We start from the raw sequence: 6,223 nt of genomic DNA, 5'->3' as shown, positions 1-6,223 counted from the left end.
GCTGCCGAGTGCCGACACAGAGGTAGCCACAGCCGTGAACTACCGCACTGTACTGTGTCTGCTGCTAATATATAGACTGGTTGATAAAGAGATAGTATACTCGTAACTAGTATGTATGTATAAAGAAAGAAAAAAAAACCACGGTTAGGTGGTATATACAATTATGGACGGGCTGCCGAGTGCCGACACAGAGGTAGCCACAGCCGTGAACTACCGCACTGTACTGTGTCTGCTGCTAATATATAGACTGGTTGATAAAGAGATAGTATACTCGTAACTAGTATGTATGTATAAAGAAAGAAAAAAAAACCACGGTTAGGTGGTATATACAATTATGGACGGGCTGCCGAGTGCCGACACAGAGGTAGCCACAGCCGTGAACTACCGCACTGTACTGTGTCTGCTGCTAATATATAGACTGGTTGATAAAGAGATAGTATACTCGTAACTAGTATGTATGTATAAAGAAAGAAAAAAAAACCACGGTTAGGTGGTATATACAATTATGGACGGGCTGCCGAGTGCCGACACAGAGGTAGCCACAGCCGTGAACTACCGCACTGTACTGTGTCTGCTGCTAATATATAGACTGGTTGATAAAGAGATAGTATACTCGTAACTAGTATGTATGTATAAAGAAAGAAAAAAAAACCACGGTTAGGTGGTATATACAATTATGGACGGGCTGCCGAGTGCCGACACAGAGGTAGCCACAGCCGTGAACTACCGCACTGTACTGTGTCTGCTGCTAATATATAGACTGGTTGATAAAGAGATAGTATACTCGTAACTAGTATGTATGTATAAAGAAAAAAAAAAAAACCACGGTTAGGTGGTATATACAATTATGGACGGGCTGCCGAGTGCCGACACAGAGGTAGCCACAGCCGTGAACTACCGCACTGTACTGTGTCTGCTGCTAATATATAGACTGGTTGATAAAGAGATAGTATACTCGTAACTAGTATGTATGTATAAAGAAAGAAAAAAAAACCACGGTTAGGTGGTATATACAATTATGGACGGGCTGCCGAGTGCCGACACAGAGGTAGCCACAGCCGTGAACTACCGCACTGTACTGTGTCTGCTGCTAATATAGACTGGTTGATAAAGAGATAGTATACTACTAATATTATATACTGGTGGTCAGGTCACTGGTCACTAGTCACACTGGCAGTGGCACTCCTGCAGCAAAAGTGTGCACTGTTTAATTTTAATATAATATTATGTACTCCTGGCTCCTGCTATAACCTATAACTGGCACTGCAGTAGTGCTCCCCAGTCTCCCCCACAATTATAAGCTGTGTGAGCTGAGCAGTCAGACAGATATATAATATATATAGATGATGCAGCACACTGGCCTGAGCCTGAGCAGTGCACACAGATATGGTATGTGACTGACTGAGTCACTGTGTGTATCGCTTTTTTCAGGCAGAGAACGGATATATTAAATAAACTGCACTGTGTGTCTGGTGGTCACTCACTATATAATATATTATGTACTCCTGGCTCCTGCTATAACCTATAACTGGCACTGCAGTAGTGCTCCCCAGTCTCCCCCACAATTATAAGCTGTGTGAGCTGAGCAGTCAGACAGATATATAATATTATATATAGATAATAGATGATGCAGCACACTGGCCTGAGCCTGAGCAGTGCACACAGATATGGTATGTGACTGAGTCACTGTGTGCTGTGTATCGCTTTTTTCAGGCAGAGAACGGATTATAAATAAAAGTGGTGGTCACTGGTCACTATCAGCAAAACTCTGCACTGTACACTACTGAGTACTCCTAATGCTCCCCAAAATTAGTAAATCAAGTGTCTAAACGGAGAGGACGCCAGCCACGTCCTCTCCCTATCAATCTCAATGCACGTGTGAAAATGGCGGCGACGCGCGGCTCCTTATATAGAATCCGAGTCTCGCGATAGAATCCGAGCCTCGCGAGAATCCGACAGCGTCATGATGACGTTCGGGCGCGCTCGGGTTAACCGAGCAAGGCGGGAAGATCCGAGTCGCTCGGACCCGTGAAAAAAAACATGAAGTTCTGGCGGGTTCGGATTCAGAGAAACCGAACCCGCTCATCTCTACTTTGAACCCCTGCAGACTTGTGTCTGCCGGAAAGAGAGATACAACGTTGGTTTTAAATCTAGGATCGAGCACGGTGGCCAAAATGTAGTGCTCTGATTTCAACAGATTGACCACCCGTGAATCCTGGTTAAGCGAATGAAGGGCTCCATCCACAAGTCCCACATGCCTAGCGGAATCGCTCTGTTTTAGCTCCTCCTTCAATGTCTCCAGCTTCTTCTGCAAAAGCCTGATGAGGGGAATGACCTGACTCAGGCTGGCAGTGTCTGAACTGACTTGACGTGTGGCAAGTTCAAAGGGTTGCAGAACCTTGCACAACGTTGAAATCATTCTCCACTGCGCTTGAGACAGGTGCATTCCACCTCCTTTGCCTATATCGTGGCCAGATGTACAGGCTTGAATGGCCTTTTGCTGCTCCTCCATCCTCTGAAGCATATAGAGGGTTGAATTCCACCTCGTTACCACCTCTTGCTTCAGATGATGGCAGGGCAGGTTCAGGTATTTTTGGTGGTGCTCCAGTCTTCTGTACGCGGTGCCTGAACGCCGAAAGTGGCCCGCAATTCTTCGGGCCACCGACAGCATCTCTTGCACGCCCCTGTCGTTTTTTAAATAATTCTGCACCACCAAATGTAAGGTATGTGCAAAACATGGGACGTGCTGGAATTTGCCCAGATGTAATGCACACACAATATTGCTGGCGTTGTCCGATGTCACAAATCCCCAGGAGAGTCCAATTGGGGTAAGCCATTCAGCGATGATCTTCCTCAGTTGCCGTAAGAGGTTTTCAGCTGTGTGCATATTCTGGAAAGCGGTGATACAAAGCGTAGCCTGCCTAGGAACGAATTGGCGTTTGCGAGATGCTGCTACTGGTGCCGCCGCTGCTGTTCTTGCTGCGGGAGGCAATACATCTACCCAGTGGGCTGTCACAGTCATATAGTCCTGAGTCTGCCCTGCTCCACTTGTCCACATGTCCGTGGTTAAGTGGACATTGGGTACAACTGCATTTTTTAGGACACTGGTGAGTCTTTTTCTGAGGTCTGTGTACATTTTCGGTATCGCCTGCCTAGAGAAATGGAACCTAGATGGTATTTGGTACCGGGGACACAGTACCTCAATCAAGTCTATAGTTGGCTCTGAATTAACGATGGATACCGTAACCACGTTTCTCACCGCCCAGGCTGCCAAGGCCTCAGTTATCCGCTTTGCAGCAGGATGACTGCTGTGATATTTCATCTTCCTCGCAAAGGACTGTTGGACAGTCAATTGCTTACTGGAAGTAGTACAAGTGGTCTTCCGACTTCCCCTCTGGGATGATGATCGACTCCCAGCAGCAACAACAGCAGCGCCAGCAGCAGTAGGCGTTACACTCAATGATGCATCGGAGGAATCCCAGGCAGGAGAGGACTCGTCAGATTTGCCAGTGACATGGCCTGCAGGACTATTGGCATTCCTGGGTAAGGAGGAAATTGACACTGAGGGAGTTGGTGTTGTGGTTTGCGTGAGCTTGGTTACAAGAGGAAGGGATTTAGTGGTCAGTGGACTGCTTCCGCTGTCACCCAAAGTTTTTGAACTTGTCACTGTCTTATGATGAATGCGCTGCAGGTGACGTATAAGGGAGGATGTTCCGAGGTGGTTAACGTCTTTACCCCTACTTATTACAGCTTGACAAAGGCAACACACGGCTTGACACCTGTTGTCCGCATTTGTGTTGAAATAATTCCACACCGAAGAGCTGATTTTTTTTGTATTTTGACCAGGCATGTCAATGGCCATATTCCTCCCATGGACAACAGGTGTCTCCCCGGGTGCCTGACTTAAACAAACCACCTCACCATCAGAATCCTCTTTGTCAATTTCTTCCCCAGCGCTAGCAACACCCATATCCTCATCCTGGTGTACTTCAACAGTGGCATCTTCAATTTGACTATCAGGAACTGGACTGCGGGTGCTCCTTCCAGCACTTGCAGGGGGCGTGCAAATGGTGGAAGGCGCAAGCTCTTCCCATCCAGTATCGGGAAGGTCAGGCATCGCAACCGACACAATTGGACTCTCCTTGGGGATTTGTGATTTTGAAGAACGCACAGTTCTTTGCAGTGCTTTTGCCAGCTAAGTCTTTTCTTTTTTCTAGCGAGAGGATGAGTGCTTCCATCCTCATTTGAAGCTGAACCACTAGCCATGAACATAGGCCAGGGCCTCAGCCGTTCCTTGCCACTCCGTGTCGTAAATGGCATATTGGCAAGTTTACGCTTCTCCTCAGATGCTTTTAATTTTGATTTTTGGGTCATTTTACTGAACTTTTGTGTTTTGGATTTTACATGCTCTCTACTATGACATTGGGCATCGGCCTTGGCAGACGACGTTGATGGCATTTTATCATCTCGGCCATGACTAGTGGCAGCAGCTTCAGCACGAGGTGGAAGTGGATCTTGATCTTTCCCTTTAACCTCCACATTTTTGTTCTCCATTTTTTAATGTGTGGAATTCTATGCCAGTATCAATAGCAATGGCCTACTACTATATTTACTGTGCACAACTAAAAGGCACCACAGGTATACAATGTAGATGGATGGATATTATACTTAATGGATGACGAGTGATGACACAGAGGTAGGTACAGCAGTGGCCTACCATACTGCTATATACAGTATAATGGACCTGGTGGACACTGTCAGCAGACTGCTAAACTACTAGTATAAAAAAAAAGCCACCACAGGAATACAATGTAGATGGATGGATAGTATACTTAATGGATGACGAGTGACGACACAGAGGTAGGTACAGCAGTGGCCTACCGTACTGCTATATACAGTATAATGGACCTGGTGGACACTGTCAGCAGACTGCTAAACTACTAGTATAAAAAAAAAGCCACCACAGGTATACAATGTAGATGGATGGATAGTATACTTAATGGATGACGAGTGACGATACAGAGGTAGGTACAGCAGTGGCCTACCGTACTGCTATATACAGTATAATGGACCTGGTGGACACTGTCAGCAGACTGCTAAACTACTAGTATAAAAAAAGGCCACCACAGGTATACAATGTAGATGGATGGATAGTATACTTAATGGATGACGAGTGACGACACAGAGGTAGGTACAGCAGTGGCCTACCGTACTGCTATATACAGTATAATGGACCTGGTGGACACTGTCAGCAGACTGCTAAACTAGTATAAAAAAAAAGCGACCACAGGTATACAATGTAGATGGATGGATAGTATACTTAATGGATGACGAGTGACAACACAGAGGTAGGTACAGCAGTGGCCTACCGTACTGCTATATACAGTATAATGGACCTGGTGGACACTGTCAGCAGACTGCTAAACTACTAGTATAAAAAAAAAAAGCCACCACAGGTATACAATGTAGATGGATGGATAGTATACTTAATGGATGACGAGTGACGACACAGAGGTAGGTACAGCAGTGGCCTACCGTACTGCTATATACAGTATAATGGACCTGGTGGACACTGTCAGCAGACTGCTAAACTACTAGTATAAAAAAAAAAGCCACCACAGGTATACAATGTAGATGGATGGATAGTATACTTAATGGATGACGAGTGACGACACAGAGGTAGGTACAGCAGTGGCCTACCGTACTGCTATATACAGTATAATGGACCTGGTGGACACTGTCAGCAGACTGCTAAACTACTAGTATAAAAAAAAGCCACCACAGGTATACAATGTAGATGGATGGATAGTATACTTTATGGATGACGAGTGACGACACAGAGGTAGGTACAGCAGTGGCCTACCGTACTGCTATATACAGTATAATGGACCTGGTGGACACTGTCAGCAGACTGCTAAACTACTAGTATAAAAAAAAAGCCACCACAGGTATACAATGTAGATGGATGGATAGTATACTTAATGGATGACGAGTGACGACACAGAGGTAGGTACAGCAGTGGCCTACCGTACTGCTATATACAGTATAATGGACCTGGTGGACACTGTCAGCAAACTGCTAAAAAACTACTAGTATAAAAAAAAAGCCACAGGAGTGTTTTTCAGGCAGACAAACGTATACTGGTGGTCACTGTCAGCAAAACTCTGCACTGTACTCCTGCTGTAGCTGCTCCCCAGTCCCCACAATTAAGCAGTGTGAGCAG

The sequence above is a fragment of the Pseudophryne corroboree genome, chromosome 2 (genome assembly GCF_028390025.1).
Source record: "Pseudophryne corroboree isolate aPseCor3 chromosome 2, aPseCor3.hap2, whole genome shotgun sequence".
In the NCBI taxonomy this organism is placed as follows: Eukaryota; Metazoa; Chordata; class Amphibia; order Anura; family Myobatrachidae; genus Pseudophryne; species Pseudophryne corroboree.
Note: the sequence above shows the minus strand (reverse complement) of the source record.